This window comes from Hippoglossus hippoglossus, chromosome 11, assembly GCF_009819705.1.
Source record: "Hippoglossus hippoglossus isolate fHipHip1 chromosome 11, fHipHip1.pri, whole genome shotgun sequence".
NCBI lineage: Eukaryota > Metazoa > Chordata > Actinopteri > Pleuronectiformes > Pleuronectidae > Hippoglossus > Hippoglossus hippoglossus.
In genome coordinates, this window is record NC_047161.1 from 4,022,767 (window position 1) to 4,042,870 (window position 20,104).

The 20,104-nt window shown below is 44.5% G+C and overlaps 1 protein-coding gene across 6 annotated transcripts in view; it reads right to left on the minus strand.

The window, feature by feature from the left end:
* Positions 1 to 20,104, minus strand: part of hivep1 (HIVEP zinc finger 1) — a 52,458-nt gene that overhangs the window by 19,265 nt on the left and 13,089 nt on the right. Inside the window, exon 1 of one of the 6 annotated variants that reach the window (XM_034599280.1) lies at positions 12,331 to 12,524. The exons of the other annotated variants lie outside the window; for them this stretch is intronic. The gene's annotated coding sequence lies outside the window, so the exon portion shown is untranslated. Of the gene's footprint in view, positions 1 to 12,330; positions 12,525 to 20,104 lie in introns of those variants that run through there. 6 annotated transcript variants of the gene reach the window in all.

Below are 20,104 nucleotides of genomic sequence, written 5' to 3' on the forward strand. Positions count from 1 at the left end.
CTGAGCTGTGTGAACTCTGATAAACACCCACTTTGTTCTTTCATGAAATAACAGTGTTATAAAACAGATGCAGAGTCACTCGCATGTCTCTGCGTTGACAGAGAAGCCACGTCGCTCAGCCTTCATGTGAGAACGAAGCTGTTATTAAACACGGACGCGTCCTCCTCTCACAGTCATAACAGCAGCTGGGAGAAGCCTGAGCTGCAGAATTCCCTGACACCTTTTACGGGAAGTCTGGCGATCTTATCTCCGCTTTCTTCCTTCGGCCGAGCGGAGGAGACGCAGGGTTTCTGCTGCCGTCAGCAGCCGACCCTCGCAGTAAGTGGCCATAAGGGCTTCTGTCAGCATCTGACACATTTTGTATGTTGGTGGACACGCCCGGACCGAGAGTCTGGAGGGAGATGAGCCAGCCTGAAAGACTCAGCGAGAGAGAGAGAGAGAGAGAGAGAGAGAGCTGCAGGAAGTGCTCGGATTTCTCCCTCAGTGATCGGAACGAGGATGATGATGCAGAGCAGAGGAATCCCCCATTACCCTGCAGTCAATCATCATCAGCAGGCTCGGAGCGTAAAGCCGTAAATCCTTCCTCACGTTAGCCGCACTGAGAGCTGGAGAGTTTCCCTCCTCCTCGTCAAATCCTCCTCGAGAGGAAAGCGATCGAGAGGAAGATGGAGACACAGACAGGTATCACGTCTCGATAGTGGCCTCAGGTGTTCATAACAGTGCTTAGTTAATTAATCAATAGACAGAAATATTAAAAATTATAATCAATTAATGCACCTTTATACAAGAAGAAGAAAAACTAATAGAAGAAGTAAAGTGTGCTGAGAAAACCCCTGAACTTCCAGAAGCTCAGGTGTCACATACTCGTATAAGGAGCGACGGGTGGAGCAGGAAGTGTTTTGGCATTTTTTAAAACAAAGCGGTGAGGTGAGTCCTGCTCCCTCCACAGCCGGGAGATCAGCTGATGACTGTTAAACATCCCACGATGGAGGGAGGCAGCGCTCGAGCCTCAGAGAGAGAGAGAGAGAGAGAGAGAGAGAGAGAGAGAGAGAGAGAGACACAGACACAGACAGACACAGGTTGTTTATATGCGGCATGAAACAGCTGAATGGAAACTACAGCGTCAGGCCAGGTACGAATTAAAGGAATATATGGAGCTTTAACTAGAGCCCCGGGCAGCCACCTTTTAATAATGTATGGCTATAAAGGGAAAGAGACACACACACACACACATACACAATGAACAATGTGGAAATGAGGATTTACCTTTCTGGATCTCAACAATACTTAGAGGAGAAGATATTCCTCCATCCTCACAATAACTCGTGACGAAGCTGCAAACACCCAGTCAACAAATGAAATATTGATCTCACACTCTCCCTGCTGCACACACACACACACACACACACACAAACAAACACACACACACACACACACACACACACACACACACACAGACAAAGACAGTGGTTTGGCGCTGTATCTGTACAGTACCGCTGCCCCCGCAGGAAACTGTAGGTGGAAGAAGCTGCAGACTGGAGGCCACTGATTATTGGGACTGCGTGGGCACCCTTGTGAAAAATTGATATAGCGAGAAATCTACTGGGTGGGTAGAAAGGTGTTTGTGTGTGTGTGTGTGTGTGTGTGTGTGTGTGTGTGTGTGTGTGTGTGTGTGTGTGTGTGTGTGTGTGTGTGTGTGTTAGGGGGCTTGATGCATGCAGAGATGGACGTGACTGTGATTTTACGTCTTCCATCTTTTTCAGACCAGGTTTAACCCGGAGGTAAAAAAAATCTGCCTGCAGCCAAACGAGGACGAATGAGACGTGCAAACACAACATGAGAGACGCAGAAGACACGACAGATATCGATCTACTTCCCACGCAGTCGCCAATCGTGGAAGGTTTCAAACCCTGTGAAGCCTATTTTTAGGACGTGTTGACTGATTTCAGTTAATCTACTCGTGGTTTCCCTCAGTGGTTACATTACATTACATTACATTTCATTTAGCTGACGCTTTTATCCAAAGCGACTTACAATAAGTGCATTCAACCATGAGGGTTCAAACCCAGAACAACAAGAATAGATTTGTTACTTCCCGTAAAACAAAAGGTTTGAAAAATACAAAATACAAACATCTAAAGCTCCCGTTAAAAGGATTTATCTTGCCAGTGATGTTTCGAACGCCGGAGGATGGCCACACCACTGGGTCCACACTTTCTCTGGAGTTTTTCCTTTCACACAACGCAGCAGCAAAGTCTCGGCTCAGACACGTTCACAACAGAACAGAAACCTCCATATCTGAGATATTTGTATTGTTTTAGCTTTTTGCATTTGTCGTGTGTTAGAAAAACAGTGCATGTCTGAAAGCAGCTATAGAGAAACAGTCGCCATCTTAAATACCCACTGTGAACAAATCACAGGATTGCATCAGCAATAGAGAATATATACGTATCATAGCAGATATCATTATTAATAAACATAAGAAAATAGTTAAGAAAATACAAAATATAAGTATATTCATGTCCCATCGATAGCTGGTATTCCTACTAAATACTGTCATTAAAACAAATTATTATTATTATTATTAACTGTCTAGTTATATGCTCAAATAGGGAAAGTCAGAGTCACACCACAGATCAACACGCAGACGGATGTAAAGAGAAAACATGTGATCGAGAGATGTCAGTGGTTCACAACCTGAGAGTCACAGTTTCAGCCCGAGGAATAAATTCTGCTCTTTCACGTACATCTTCCTCTAATTTTAGTAAATTATAGGAGATAGAAAAATCCAAACTAAAAACCATTGCAGCTCCTGTTGAACTGTCCCAACAGCCCGAAAAACAGAAAAACAACTGTCCAATCACAGCGTAGGTCCTCGGGGCTCCACGCTCCCACTGCCCACTTGTTGGTTACCGTGGCGCCACGGTTGAGTGACAGCGCACAGACTGCTTCCTGTCTGTGCCGCTCACGTCTCAATCAGTCTGACGGGCGAGGGAGATGTCGCTGTGGACTTTTTAGTGTCGCTCAAAACTTCAACAGTCAAGACACAGGAACACACACAACTGCAGCTGAACACACACACACACACACACACACACACACACACACACACACACACACACACACACACACACACACACACACACACACACACACACACACACACACACACACACACACACACACACACACACACACACACACACACACGTCTCTGACCTTAAAGTCGGTTCAGCACAGGACAAACAGTCACTTTAAACAGAATAACACAGCGGATCTCTGTGTGCTTGCTGCCGTGCACCTAAAGGACAAAATGCTGACTTCTTACCCGGGTCTCAAACACTCAGCGACTCCTTGTTTGTGTGTGACCAGGAACCAAAAGAAGCCACTTGACAAGGAAAGAACAACATGTACACACTGCATCAACACACAAGCAGTCACAAGTCTGTGTTTCCACCCTATCAGCTGTGGCCGTGCAGCGGTGCGGCGCGGGGCGTAGCCAGCGGTTTCCTCAGAATAATGTGACGAGGAGGGGAATTCCTGTAAGGCCCAGGAAGAGAGAGAGAGGGGAGGGAGGAGGGAGGAGAGAGAGGGGGGGGGGGGGGGCAAACTGAGCAGAGCAGGGCCGGGTGACGTCACGTAAACCGGTTTTGGCGCCCTCGAGGGGATCCTTCTCCCGGCCTCCCTCCCTCCCTCCCTCCCTGTGTTTGTGTTTGGGGGGGGAGGGATTTAACGTGCCCTGCCAGCTACTGGTTGCCCAACAGCTCGCTCACCGGGTGACGAAGGCTCAGAGGATGACTTCATTTTTTTTTTTGTTTTTCAGTTCCTTGTTGTGGGTGGTTTCAGTTTGGTTTTTTTGTTACTTGATACGACGTCGTCTCCCTGCCTCCCCCACCCCCCCCCCCCCCCTTCAGACCTGTTTTAAAGACGAACAACAGAATCTCTGATCATTTTCATAATCTTGTTCAGTTATTCCCTGATCAATAGTCCCCTGATTTAAATCTTAGGCAACGTTCAACATTTAAAGATCCCCTCCAGACATATTTTGAGATGTGAATAATCACCTCCGCCCCCTCTGAGGTTGTGTTTTCATTCCTGTTTGTCGGCAGGATTACGCAAAACCTACACGACAGATTTTATTGCAACTTAGAGGTAGAGAGGTACATGTGCCAAGGAAGTCGTTTTTGGATATTTTTTACTAATTTCTCAGAGAATAATTGATCAATCTTGATTATCTTAAACTCAGGCATGTTTAGGGGACTGATATTTATGAGTATGAGTGGATTTAAGGAGACTGCTGGGCCTCGGTGGAGGTTTGTTCCCTTCTACTTTGTGTCTGCTATCAACAAATCTACTTTATTCTACTCCTTCTCCCTCATTGAAAAACTCACAATCTACATACATCAAAATTTTATTTTGCTTCAGATTTTTCCACTACTGGATAGAAGTCGTTTCCCATGCTTTGTTTAAAAAAAAAAAGCAAACCACTTCTGTTCTTTGTCTTAACTGAGGGAATCCATGGAAAACGGAGACACCCGGCAGCGATATTGTTTTTCATTTTAACTCCAAAAAAAAAAAAAGAGACACTCAAGTCTGCGTGTGGGCGTAAAACCAAGAGTCTGGAAGTGGCTGGGAAAAACGCAGGATTCTTGTGAGAGAGTGTTTTTTATTTTTTGAGTCAATATTAAGTCGAGGCTGAGAGTTGAAGCTCTTAAACAGGAGCCTGGTAAACAGAGTGACAGGCCGGTGTTGACACTGACAGGCCGAGATAAAGCTGCAGGGTCAGAGGAAGGGCTCAGAGAGAGAGATTTCTAAAAGAGGTCGATATTTAAAAAGGACGGGATTCACCTTCGCTCAGGGCCGACACTCTGACAAACACTCTGCTGTGTCACAATCACAACAACAACTGGGTGCGACTAAGTCTTCCTGAGTGACGTTCACCTGTTGGTTTAACCTCGCCGCGCTCTGCCCTGAAGAAAAGAGGAAGCTCCCCTCTCTTATTCTTATTTCAGTCATTATGGGAAATTCTGACAGTTTAACCACAAAAAAGAGGTTCTGAAAATCAGCATCAATATTTACACAGGCCTGGGGCAACAAACACCGTGACCAGGCACTTTCTGCAGCGTCATGGCCGCGGCGCACAAGATAAATACTTCACAGGCAGAAAACCTCCAACACCAACATGGTGCTCTGTAATTACACCGACCAGAGCTACGGCGCTAAAGTTGGTGTTGGCGAGTTGAAAACAAAAAAATAAGCACTGAGTCACTCGGAGGGCGCAGCGCTGCGACTCCGATCTTCACTAGGGCCCGAACAGGGATCACTCCGCAAACACCGTCCCACGTCGGTGTGTCTGTTTGAGGAGAGTGAGGAGTGCAGCGGAGGACACGCAGCGTCATCCCTGTGGGAACATCTGAGTTAATGACAGCTGAGCTGGTGATAATGCAGCGGGGGCTGAATGAAGTAATCCAGCTAGTAACCTCTAATACTCGGCCTCCTGTGCACCGGGGTGTCCATGAGGTTAAAGATGTCAGCAAACAACACATAATCAGAATCACACACACATCCTCAGACAGTACAGTCGTGCGTTTAACTGTTTCTGCAGCTTTAAAGTGTGCAGACAACCCACCGCCCACACTGACCCCGCCATACTCTGAATACCAAACTGAAAGTGATCCAAAACCACACAGCGAGGCCTGATGAATAACAAAACTCAGATGCAGAGTTACGCTCGTCTTTCTTCTTCTCTCTCGTCAGAAATCTCCCCCCGTCGTGACCTTCTCCTCCTCTCGGCTTCATCTCGTTAACGCAGACAGTCGTGATCAGAAAAAAAAAATCCATTCAGACCCAGACAAAGTCCACATTCAGAGTCAGACGGACGTCCAGGCTGGAGTGAGCAGATTCTTCTCAACTTGTATCAGACGCAAACTGTCAAAGTGAAGATTTAAACCAGAGACTGATGGAAAGTACATTCACTCAAATACAAGTCTGAGGCTCTTCAGTCCTTTAGGGTTTTGACTTCGTGATATTTAATACCTCCTTCTCCAATATTGTACTTTTTACTCCACCACATTTAGCTGTAAGTAATAACTTTTCAATTTCAGAGACTTCTACGAAGTAAAACACAAGCTAATAAAACACAACACACTTTGGTTTGTGATCTCTGTGATGTTTTGTCACATTTTCAGATGTTAGTAGACGTTTCCCCTCTAAACCTCTCACATGGTTTAATTTGAATTAGTTCATTTAGTCTAATATTTCACAAAAAAGAACAACAACTGCTTTCTGTCCTCTCATTATCATTTCACAGCTAATCAGATTCATCCTGTGACCCTCATAGTATCCTAATAGATTTATCAGATTCAGGAACAAGTACTTTTATTTCAATACTTAAACTACATGAATCTCATACTTCTGTACTTTTACTTCGGTAGGATTTTGACTGCAGGATGTTTACTTGTAATGACGTTTGTTTACATTAGTATTTGAACTTTTACTTGGGTTTAAGTTCTACAGCCAGTTGACCAATGAGAAAACTTGTATTTTACAGAATAAACAATGCAGACAAGATGTAGATTTGTTTATTTTCTTAATTCATGTTTTTTATATTTGTTTGTATTTGTGTTTTTATTCTATTCATAAAAACAAGTTTATGGTTAAATTCAGAAATATTGAGCCTCAATTACATTTTAGGGTTTTATAACGACACCGTAGTAATCATTGCTTAATTATTTAAATGTACATATCTGCCAATATATCGCATCAGAATTTTTTTACTACCTAATATCTGTATCGTCGTTGGGCTTTAAAACTCCATATCCAGCAGCTGTCTTTTCTTCCATCCCTACAAAACAGTTCAGGGGAATTCTGGGCAAAATCTACCAAACTTCCCCAGAACTCGACCTCCTGCCATCAGAGACACAGGTGTGACGCATCCCCCAGTCCAATCAGAGCCAACCTCACACAACAGCGACCAATAAGTTTCATCCGGTCGACAGATGCTTTGCTTTGGAATCTCTGAATCTAATCACTGCACCGTCCTCGCTGCAGCAGGAGAGACTATTACAGCCTTCTAGGAAAAGAGAGGAGCCTTAATTAGATCTGGAGCTTATGAGGTGGAGAACAGCGAGTGTAACAAAAGGCTGTGAGCCTATACAGGAAACAGGGATCTGAAGGAACGCCAGGTCATTGATCATGTTACAAAACAGCAGTCAGATCCTACTCAGGCTCAGCTTCTGATTCTTGGCTGGCTCGCACCTATTCTCTCCCTCCCTCCCTCCCTCCCTCCTTTTCTCTCCCTCCCTCCCTCCTTTTCGCTCTCCCCCCCTCCCTCCCTCCTGCCATGTTGATTGCAAAACAAGGTTCGTCTCTCAGTCATCAGCTGCCTCCCACCTCTCACCCTGAGGGGAGGAGCTGAGATGTTAATGGGGCCTTTTGTGATCGCTGAGTGGAAGTGAAGGTTTGTATATGGAGACATGAAACACGTTGGGATTAAAGTTAAACAAACTCTTATTTCTACAATGAAGTCACAGCACCGTCGATCTTTAAATCATGACGCTGATTTAGTGAAATAAAATTGCAGAAATTGGCTTGTTCCACTTTTTAAATGTTTGGATTTTCTCTATAAACTAAATATCTGTGACTCTGAACATTTTAAGTCAGACTGGCTTCGTTTTTTTGTTTCTTCTCATATTTTTGGACAAAACAACTTCTCAGTTCATCAAGGAATCAACCAGTAGATTTATAATAATTATAATAAACTTTGTTAGTGAAGTAGTTCACTGACATTTGTGGCTTTTAATGATCGTCACTAATCGGGAAATAAAACGCACTGTGATCATTTGCCTCCGTCAACCAATCAAGTTGTTTATGTAGCTTGACAGTCATATATATATAGTAAAGACTACTACTACTACTAATAATAATAATAATAATAGGTGTATTTTGTCCTAATTACCGTTTGTATTCTTGAGGAAAAACTATGTTTTGTGAGGTTATACAAGGGCTGGGTGATAAAACAAGAAACTCTGTCAAGAAATGAGATTTAAAAACCACAACCTTCACTCAGGAGCAAAAATCCGTTTTCGAACATTCAAAACAATAATGTGACATTTATAATAATTATCAGCATCGACTGATATTAACATTTTTATGTCAATAACATTTTGGGCCTTATCGTCCAGCCCTTAGTTATAGAGACCTGTGACCTTTGACCTCCAAATTCTAACCACTTCAGCATTTTCCCTTTTTCACTAAACCTGCACGTGGACATTACAAAGGTGGAGAAGTAAAACTGACCCTCAAAAGCAGAACTACTGTTTTCAACAGAGCAACAAGTTTCTACCACAGTGAAAGTGATGGGATTTGTCGTACTACCAGTGGTTTGTTTGTTGAAATGAAAAAGAAAAAGAACTGGATGAAGACTCAGAGACACTGAAAGCTTGTCAACAGAAGAATCCGGAGAAAAAGGCGTCACAGCACTTTGCAGCTCCGTGCGACTGACAGCAGACCTCAGGGAAAATAAAATACATAAACATCACCAGCGTTTTCAGCCATTTTGTTCAAACACGTCACTGCAACCGTAAAACACGGAGCCCCAATAAACTCAGCACAAGTGAAGCCTCCACAGGTTGAGTTTTGCTGCTCGCTGATGTAATCCGACGTGGATCAGAGTGTTTTCAAAGGGAGCGTTTCACACACATAGCAGTGTGAGTCTGTCATGCGGCGTGTCGGTACTGTGTGCCGCCGGCTCGCCCGGAGAGACCGGTGGCCGGCTCTGTGGACTCCCACAGGGCTTTCCTGCAGCTGCTCTCAGCCGCTCTCTGCTTTCTCTCTCTCTCGCTCTCTCTCTCTGTGTGTGTGAGTGTGGATGCCGCCAGACAACCATCTGCTTTTATAGCTCATTTAGCACATGTACACACTCTCGCACATACATGGCTGGTCCTGCATGTAAACACAGAGGGACATGTCTCAACGGTGGCCACGACAGACAACCCCCGCGTGCGTCAACCAGTGAAGCGTTGGCAGAAAGTAACCTGAGGGATTTGACATGAGAAACCAGCACAAACAGTCAATTATTGTCAGTTTCAGTGAAAGTTTTATAAAGCAAAGCCTGACGGATATGGATTTTTTTTGGTGGTCATGCCCATGACGATACAGAAACATCGGCCGGTGTAAAAATAAGATTCATAGGAGATGTTATCAAACCCTCGTGACAAAAAAATGAAATTGAGGCTTCGAATTTTTTCAGTTTCACCATGAGCTTAATTATAAATCACTATAAATACAAAGAAAACACGAATACATGGAACAGGAATTGAGAAAATAAACATAAATGCTCATCTTTTCTGCTCTTACTCCAAACAATCAAGTATTTCATATCGGTGCATAACGTCAAACATAAACGCAGACACCAATAAGTCCGTGAAATTTTCATATCAGCTGTTTGTTATCGACAGTATGGTGGTCAGCAAACTGTGCGCGAGGCATTTAAAGGTTATAAATTAAAGACATATTAGTGCTGCAACTAATGATTATTTTCAGTATCTGATTATTTGATTAAATTCCTGATTAACAAATGTATCTATGACATCATATTGTATGTACATTGACTCCAGGCAGCTGATTCTTGGTGACACTGCATGTTCCACACTGCACCAGGATGAATTCTGGGAATAACATGGATCTAAAAGCGTCTTCTTTTTTTTTGGCCTGTGATGCGACGGTCACTGCCGCCGCTTCTTCCTCTGTGGTGTTGTTGTTGCTGCCGCCACCCACCTCCGAGCACATTCGCTGCTCTGAACTCTGTGCTTTCCTCTGCCATCAGCAGTAGGCAGGAGGTAACGTTACATAACGACAGCGAGCACGAGAGACATGGCGTTCCCTCGCTGTCTTTTTATCTTCCTCCTCCTCCTCCTCCTCCTTCCTCCCCCTCCCCCTGATGTTTTCTCAATCCTCAATTTCCCCACCTTGTCGTCCTGTTCTCCTCCCTATTTTCTGCCTCTTCCCATCACCATCACCCTCTTTTTCCTCCCCCTGTTTTCTCCTTCCTTCCCTCCCTGCCTCCAGCCCTCGGCTGCCCACTCCTCTCTCCTCCGTTTCTATCACATCAGAGTTTAAAAACAGAGCGAGGACATGGTAACCAGCATCACGTCTGAGTCTTATGAAACCACAACTCTTGTGTCAGTGCCAATTAGGGCTGCAGCTAACAGTTATCTTCTCCATCGCTTCATTGTTTGGCCAAGAAAACAACAGAAAACATCCAACGCGACGTTCCAGAGCCAAAGATAACATCTTCAAAACCGATTGTTTTGCCTGTTAAAGCGTCCAAAACCCAAAAAGGTTCAATTTATTTTCATGTAAAACAAACAAAAGTAAAACCACAATTGAGAAGCTGGAACCTACAAAACGTTTTCTTTAAAGGTCGTTGCAGATTTAAGATTCTGTTGATTTAAAAACCGATAGATTTCCTCATTGTAGCAGCTCTCGTACCAGTTCACGACAAATTTGAAGTTTGTGGCGCTAATTCTCCAGTGAGTCGCCATTAAACCATCGCAGAAGAAATTATGCGAATGAAAGAGCGTCAGACAAAAGAAGAGGATCTGGATGATGTGATGGAAAAAATGGCATTTATGTCTCTATCCTGTTTATTATGTTGTATGTGTAAATTTACAGTTTCCTCATCGCACCACAGCGATCGTTGTTGTTTTAAATTTGTCGCCAGTGTTACCTCCACCAAGGAGGCTGTGCTGTTTGTGGACGGATGGATTCTATCTTCTAACTATCATCTCTTCAATGGCGCTGAAGCATCAGTGTTCATGTCACATGCTTCATGAGCATCATGATTTATTTGCTGACTCTCTCCGTATCATTTTGATTTTATTGGTGCATAAACTGTTCCACCTCAGCCAAGCAGAAACATTCTTGTGGACAGCTTTCTTTTTTTTTTTTTAGAGTGAAAGCTGAGAATGCTCCTTCAAACAGGTGAGTGAAAACCTCCTCAGTGTTTAAATGTGGCAAACAGGAAGTCGTGTCACGCTGGAGGATTAGCCAATGTTTCCAGGAGAGCTAAAGAAGATGACGCGTAATGAAATTAGAGCAGAAAAGACACAAAGCAAAAAGGATGATGTGAATAAATAGACGGTCAGGAGAGCGTGCACCAGCACTCGCCTGTGACGCCGTCGCTGTAACAGGTTAATCTATTCTTACATGAAGCTGCAGCCCAGCGGGGGAGAGGGAGCGCAGCTAAGTGAGCCTGGTGAGCTCATGATGTGTGGAAGAAGTCAGAAGTGTCTAAGTTCAGCTCTGCTCTATCTCTGAACCGAACTGTTGCATAACACCTCCAGCTCATCTCCGGCTGCAGTGCACAGGCTTATCCTGTCCTCCCGCTCATGTCGTGCGTCAGCTGCTGCTGCTGCTGCTGCAGCGACCTGGACGAGGAGGAAGAGGAGGGAGCGCATGCATGAGCGCTGTTAATGCACGTTAACCCCTCGACCAACATTGTTGATACTCAGAGGAGAAACAGGAAGGAGAGGCAGAGGGAAATGTATCAACTGTTGTGGAGTAAAAAGTATTTGTATATTTATACGACGCAAAAATCTTTAGCAATGTTATGACATTTGACCTCTTTTTTTTTCGTGATTTGAAAATGTCCCAAAAATCGGATACAAATATTAGGAAAATTATAAATAACCGACAAATCAAATGTGAAGCTACTTTCATAATCGATGAATCAATAAGGTCACTCTTGTAGAAAAAATGCCAAACATTTCATGGTTGAGCGTTTCTCAAACAAACAGATCTGCTTTTGTTCCGTCTTTTTAAATATTTATCTTGAGTGTCATCTTTATCCTAAAGTGTTAATGTTAAAAAAGTGATTTAAAAAAAAAATACGAAGATGTCAAATGTGAAGATTGTCAGCTTTTGTTTTCTTAAGTCATGTGTCTTTTGTATCCTAATTCTTTTATTCCTTATTGATATACAGATTTGAATAAAAAAGTGCCAAATAAATATGAACCTATTCTGATTGTGATCTGACCTAAACACCAGCTAATAAAGAAATGAATCTTTAGCTGCAACCCAAAACATTTTAAAGAATTTCTGCCTCCACAGCTGGATCCAAGCAGCAACAATAGAGACGAGGAGGGAGGCGGCCGGGGGAACGATTACAAACTTCAGCTAAATACAGATTAGTGACCACGATGTAACGTAACGTAAGATAAAAGAGAAAACAAGGCAAAACAGACAATGAGACACAGAAAGCCTGCAGCGAGGGAATCAAACACAAAGTGATCGGCAGAGGGACGAGGCTCTGGCAGCGCTGAACAATACCTGTTAGCAGAGGAGGAGTGAGGCAAACAAAGTCGACACTTTGGCCGAGAGCAGCCGCCTGCTGCTGCTGCTGCTGCTGCTGGTTTTCCCTCCTGGATTCAGACGCGCTCGTGGGGGAACACCTGAGATTCCCGACCCAGACAGACACTTTCCCAACCAATAACCGCTGACATTCCTCCGCCTCTCTCCGTCTCCCTCACTCTCTCTCACACACACACACACAAAGAAGGAGGAAAGTGAAATGCCCCTGCAGAGCGGAAAGCCGAGCGTCTGGCTGCCGTCTGTGCTTTCACTTCTCTCTGGTTTCCTCCACTGTCAGTGCGGCGACCACGCTTCTTTCTCCACCCTGCCTTCGTGTGCCTTCTTTCCCCTCCTCTCTTCTTTTCTCCTCCCTTCCTCAATCAGGGAAAACCCTCCCCGCTCCCCTTGCCTGAGCTCTGACTTCCCACAGCTGAGTAGCAGTGTTCTCTCGCTCTGTGTAAAAAAAAAAGCAAAACAAAGCAGGATGGAGGCTCGGGCTCCTAATTCCTCTGTACGAATAACTCCCTCAGATACACACTGTCAACATCAGATTAGCCGCTAACCTACTTGTGGCGTTGAACCTCCCACGCCCCCGCAGAGGCTATAAATACTCTGTTCTGTGCATTGATCCTATCTGTGCAGGCGACGCACACTGTGAGACTAATGAAGGTGCTAATAGGAGGAGCCACCGAGAGACGAGCAATCTGCGGAGTCAGGCGGAGGAAGAGAGGAATGTGTGACGTAGGCAGGGTTAACCTGCACCTGAACGCAGCTCCACCTCTGCTGCTTTCTCATAGGCAAGATACGGATAAAAATATATATGATGAGATATTCACGTCGTTAAAAGGATCCACGGATGAGTCGTAAAGTTGCTAAAGTCTGGTTTCAAGTAATCGAGTAAGAAGAAGTTGATTCATTTCAGAGTAAACTTGAGCAACAGTTTTGTTATTTGATTTAAAGGTTCAGTGTAAGATGTAGGTGAAAGGGATCTATTGGCAGAAATTGAATATAAAATAATCCTAGTTATGTTTTCACTAGTGTGTTTCATTTAAATTGTATGAATTGTTGTTTTCTTTATCCTAATACTTTATATTTACATCGGAAGCGGCTCCTCTCTACGGAGGCAGCCATGTTTTTTACAGTAGCCCAAACTGGACAAACTAAATATCTTTTGAGTTTTTATGACAACTGAAGTCTACCACAGCTTCTCCTTCATGTTTGGAAGGTGAGGGTGAGGTGAGCGGTGTTCAGCTGCAACTTGCAACTTCACCACTAGGTGTCACTTCATTCTACACCCTGAACCTTTAATCATTTAAATCAATTAGATAAGCAGGAAAGTGAAATATTCTGTGATTCCAGCTTCTCAGATGTGAAGTTGTTAATGTTAACAATTTATTAGTCCATTGACGAACTACAGTGTCGGGGTAATTCAATCAAGTGGCTTTAAAATGCACACAGATATCAGTCCTATAAATATACCTGATTATTTTTGTCAACATCCATGAATTACTCTCCAGGAAATTGGTCAAAACTCGCAAATATTAAAGGAAATTTAAAAAAGGTTATTGGATCCGCGCAATTCTTTCTTTGCCCAATTCAACTTTTTAGATTTAACGGTTTCCCACGTTCAAACCAAAGTCCAATCATCCACTATCAATTGACACGAAAGGTCACCAGTGCATCGCAGGGCCTTAACCCCAATCTGCAAAACTTTGGGAGGAAGCCGGAAAACCCAGAGAACTGATTTTTTTCATCAAGATCCATAAATAATTCCCAGTGAAATTGGTGAAAATGTCAAAAAACATCCTGTCTCACGGCAAAAAAGAAACCTGTCTCTGCCTCTTTGTTTGGATTCACGCAACAAGAGATTTTAATGTTTGATTTTGTATTTATTCAGAAACTCTAAACAGGTTTTTCCTCAGACTCTTCGGTCACTGGGTTTAATCTAATGAGCAATAATGACACTTTTACCAAGTTAAATTTACAATCTACAACACAGTGTGTACTGTCTTTACAATGATCATAACACACACACACACACACACACACACACACACACACACACACACACACACACACACACACACACACACACACACACACACACACACACAGTGACTGTAACACCTGCGCTCGGCTGAGACTCAGCGTTAGTCATGACATTCACATGGAAAATGAAATCACGGTTCTGCAGAACAGCGCCTGGATTCTCATTTTACAAGACACACACCTGAACCAGCGCCTGAGTCACACACACACACACAAACCCTGCAGGTTCCCACAAACATCTACCGACTGTCTCTCACAAACACACACACACACATCACAACAGCGTCTTTATTTTGATATAAAATCAGCCAGAAACCATGAAACCATCCAGAACGCCAGATTTAAAAATATCTCTTGTTTTATTTATTTCATTCCTTCTTCCTCCAGCGAGCGGTGATCTGTCAGAGGAAGGAAGTTGGGGATTGTCGCTGCTCAAGAATTCCCAAGAGTCTCTTCCACCCGTGAGACATCATAAGCTCCGAACCCCCCCCCCACCCCAACCCCCCCCACATCCCTCCCCATGGCAACAGCGGCTAAAGGAAGAGATGGCCCGCGTTACACAAGAGGATGAAGCTTTGCCAACAGGCAGGCACCCCCCCTCCATCTCCTCCCTCCTCCACATATTTCCACAGCCTCCCCATTAACCCTTTTACATTTGTCCCCATCGCTCCCTTAACCCGAAATCCTTCCTTCACTCCTCCACACCTTTCTCTCTGGCTCCGTGCCATCCCCGTCCTCGGCTGTGGCGTTGCCCCCTTTTTTTATTTTCCTGTAGAAACACTGAGCGACTGCTGCTGCACGGCCGACCAGCTTTCCATTCGGAAACAAAAAGGAAAAAGAAGCTATTTCTATTGACCTGATGGTCAGCTTGACGCAATCGCTTGATGGAGGCTCGGTGTGACCGCTTGACCCGGCCGAGGGGGGCGGGGGGGGGGGGGCGGAGCACGAGTTTCCCAGCTTCAGAGTTTCTGCAGGGTTCACCGAGCTCAATACGAGAGTTTGTTAAAGTATGATGTTTAACCAGCAGGGAAAATATGGCTTGTAATTATTATTTCCCATTATATCACATTATTTTCATCACTTGTCAGCAGAAAAGAAACAACGAGTCAAGAAGATTGATGTTGATAAATTGTTTTAAATTGTTTTTCCAAGCACAAATAATGAGAAATTGCCAAATATTCTCTGATGACAGCCACACTAGTGAGAGAAATATGAACTTTTCTGTCGTCGTTTATCATTCTAAAGTAAATTTTGGGGCTATTTAGATTTTGGTCAAACGGAACAAGACATTCGAAGACGTCGCATTCTTAATTTCTTTAATCAGCTGATTAGAGGATAATGAAAATAATCATTTGATGCAGTTTTGCACAAAATCAACCACAGAATAAATACGTTTTCAACACCGGCCACTGATTTTCATTCAAACCGGTGAAAGTGATGGTTTTAACAATGAGAAGCTGCTGCCTGACTGTAAACTGATGATTTGCTAATAAGGAAAAAAGTTCCCGTCATTGCCGATCGGAGCTGATGAAAACCTGTGTCTATACAGAGTCATTGAATCTATTCCCACTGCAGAGGAAAGCCAGATGTTAGCAGGTCACCAGTGGAAAAGGGGAAAAAGAGTCTGAGCTGTGGGAACCTGTGTGAACACATTCACACTCGCAACTCAATCCTGCTGCAGCTCCATCCTCCTTCACACAACCGGGTTTAGATTCATCACAATATTCACAAATCAGCCCAAACACTGAGCACAGTCGGATGCAGGTTAGAGGGAAGATCTTGTAGATCGACTTCAACACTTTTTAAATTAGGTTTTTCAGTGCATTTCAAGCCTTTGTCCGTCCTGCAGATGCACTAGATGACCTCCTCACACCTGACTGCCACCTGTCACTGCCGCCTCCACTCCGGCACGCAGCCGAGGACGCCCGGCGACCTGCTGACCCCGCTCTGAACACGTGTGTACATCCGGCGTCGTGCACCAGCCCGTGTGTACGTCTTGGAAATATTGACCTGACCTCGCTGACCCTGCTCAACCCCTCCTCATGACTCACTCACTGTTTGGGGGCTTTCAATCTTCAACCATCGACCCGCCGGAATCCACCGGGTCCAGGCGGCCGAGGACCGAACCACCCACCACCACCCGTCTCCCCCACCTCACCCTCACACTCCTCCTCCTCCTCCTCCTCCTCCTCCTCTTCTTCCTCCTCCTCCTCCTCGCTCAGTCAATATCTTACCAACACAAACCGCACAGATGAAACAACATATTTCCCGCTGATGGCAACCGGCCTGCACAAGCACTGAGGAAATAATCAAAACAAAGAGCGGAGTTTATGAATGAACAGGCAGGGCTCCGCAGTATGAGGTGGGGCCCCTGTTTTTTTGTTTTCTTTTTAAAGAGGCCCTACAGCGGGAACTTGTTTGCTGACATGCGAAAGGTCCAGTGATTCCTGTAAAACACCCACAGTCTGGAGTTATATTGCTCTCAGCTCCATTATTCAGCATCCGGCTTTCTGCTGACGGGAAGCTTGCATGTTCCCAGACGCTGAGGGAACCTTCAGATGAATTTATGTATAAGTCACAGACCAGGAAAACCAAGCAGAAGTCCAGACATGAGGCTGATTCACAGCCGAGAGAAAAACTGGCCACAGAACATCTGCTCCGATTCATTAACTTGTTACATCTTAATTTGATCATTTTTAACAGAGCACGCCTTGTTTGAAACCTCCAAGTGTCTTGATTCTATCTGTGCAAATGATTTCAAGATCCACACATCACTACAACAGCTGCTGACACAAGAATTGGTTTTCCACACCAAGGATGGGAAAGTACTGAGGGTGTTATATTTCCCCTTTTCTGCCAAAATGAGTCAAAACAAAAGATCGAAAAACACAACTGTGGTAACTGCGGTTCAGGATCTTGTAAACTCATTTTCAGTTTCTAATGTTTCAAAACAGCAAAACAACATTAACTTGTTTTATTTTGGGTGCAGTTACGACAGTTTTTCTAAAGTAAAATGTGATAATTCTTGAGAAAGATTAACAAATATTGGGTTTTCAGCATCTGGAGACACTTTTCTTAATTGAAGTATCTGAGAAAACACAACAAAAATTCTGGTATCAGCAACACAAGCTTATTTAAATATCTCCTCACAGTCCATTAGCTTTATGTTCTGATGTGTTTTTAAACCAGGCTTTTTGTTTCCAGCACACACAGCCAGTGGACCGTGAGGAGATATTAGCTGTATCGGATTAAAACCGCTCATCCCACCTTTACGTATGGAGCTGGAGTCAGGATGTGGTTAGCGTAGCATAAACACGTAAAACACTTAACTCTGACCAAAGTTTAAAGAAATAAAGAGGTGGAAAAAGTCTCACTAACACGTCTTGTTTTCAATCAACATGCAACAAACAGACGACTTATCTACAACTTGCTGCAGGTTTGTCTACTCATCTCAAATTGCTTGTTGTGCTGCTAAATGCACGACCCCCATTAAAATGCCCCCCCCCGAGCTTCTTCACTTTGCACAGATCGCTCAGCGTCCAGGGGGTGGAGCTTGGAGATAAAATCTAATGGAGCAGAGGGATTTTTAAGAAAAGCAAAGTGACGCCTCGTCTGTTCTGACGGGGGTTTCTTTAAATGTGCAGAAGCTCCCTGTTCCCACGAGGCCTGATCGTCAGTCATTCGCCCGCCTGATGCATGTGACTCCACATCTGTGCTCTCATTGGCCGGCGTGCAGGCGGCGACGATGACAGAAGTCCCACGCAGCAGAGAAACAGCGAGTGTCAGTGTTGATAAATGCAGCCCACAGCCTGACCTTAAGGAACGCACCCATCACCCATCTGCCCACCTGCCACCTCAACATCTGGTGAGCTCAGCAGCAGACGACCCGTCGACCTCCTGAAGTTTGACAACTTGTGATCTTGAGTTTTCTTTAAAGCTGCTCTCAGGTTTTCTCCTGAAATTGTGAGCGAGTTGAGGTGTTGATGACGTTTCTAGGACTCAACGGACGCAGAACTCGAAATAACAAAAATAATTTACAAATATCTCAGGATGAATAAGAGCCATACTCGTAGAAGATCGAAAAGAAACGTGACATTTCCACAGCAGAATTATGACATCACATCCTGCCGCTCTGCCCAGGCACCCCCCCCCCTCACCTGAATGGTCCGAACCCAGTTCACTGGACATTTCTCCCACGTTCATGTCTGAAAACCGATCGTGTGTAATCGCTGACGAAAATCCATTAAGGTTCCAGATGTTTGCACATCAGCTGAAGTAATTCACTGAAATGTTACACCGCTGCAGCAAACTGCTCCCATTAACACTAATAGCCGAGCAAATTTGTTCATAAACATATTAAGCTGATAACGGGTTTCCAGATTAGTTTAAAATGAAAGTAAAAAAAGTTTAAGTATTTCTTTGTTAATCTTCTTCTTGCACTGCAGCTCAACATAAACACACACACACACACACACAGAGGAAAAAAACAACACACACTGTCGAAGCCGCAGAGAAAAACTTTTGGAATTTTTCTCTCCCATCACTTCACAGTGAAATCACATTTAGAGGAAATCATTCCAGGGCCTGTGTGAATCGTTACAGCTGCTCCAGCGTCCACTTGCAAAAACCTGACTATTATTCTGAGAGACTTCAACGGTCGGAAGCGTGTCCTTTAAATTGTCATTAGATGAATTTAACAAGGAGAACGTCTGACCTGAGCCCCGCTTGACTCCGTCTCACTTCAGTCCGACTCCACCACAATAACAATCCTCACTTTCCCTCCTCGTTACTCTGCGTTAAACAGCTCATTTTATTTCCCAGAATGCCTCTCTGCCCTCCGTCGTCTTGTTACCCCGCTCTCCACATTCGTAGGAGGTTCCAGCAGTAGGACACAAGGCGCAGCACCTGCAGACCGAGACTCATGCTGCTCTGTTTCCCTGGCAACCTCGACATTGGGCTTTGCTTGTGCAAACCATTAAGCAATGCCAGCTCTGCATAGACACACACACACACACACAGACACACACACACACACACACACTTTCACACACACAGAAAAGCGCCCACACACACACACACAGAAAAGCACCTTTTAAGTGTTTCCGGCCGCCCGACGTCAGCTTTTTAAATTTTTTATTTAATTTGAGCAGTTTTTCCAAAGTGATATTATTAATTTTTTTTTTTTTTTTTAACCTCTAACTCCTGCAGAACTAAGTCCTGTCACATTTTCCATTCGATCATTAAAAAAGGAACGACCCCCTGGGACCGAGCAGCCCCCCCCCCGTCTGACAGAGGCAGGTTTTGTTGGGGCATTTCTCTGCCGATGACACTCTACTGTATGTGCTCAGTGTACATAGGCGCTCGCCGCCCCCTCGATGTGTCATGAGCACATCGCCGAAACAATGTGACATCCAGCCCCGGCATCGAACAACGTTCCTCCACCGCAGGGAGAGTTTCTTCCACTATTCTGGGACCCTGTGCTGACGCTAGCAGGCCCCCTCCCCGCCCTGTTCTTTCTCCCCCCTTCATCATTCCCACTCCGACGCCATAGCTCACCTTTGTGAGTTGCCAACATCAATGCTGCTCAACAAAGTTTCCAGGAAGTGGCTCTGTAGGCCGCAGACGCGCACCTGTGGGGGGAAAAGGTGTGTGTGTGTGTGTGTGTGTGTGTGTGTGTGTGTGTGTGTGTGTGTGTGTGTGTGAA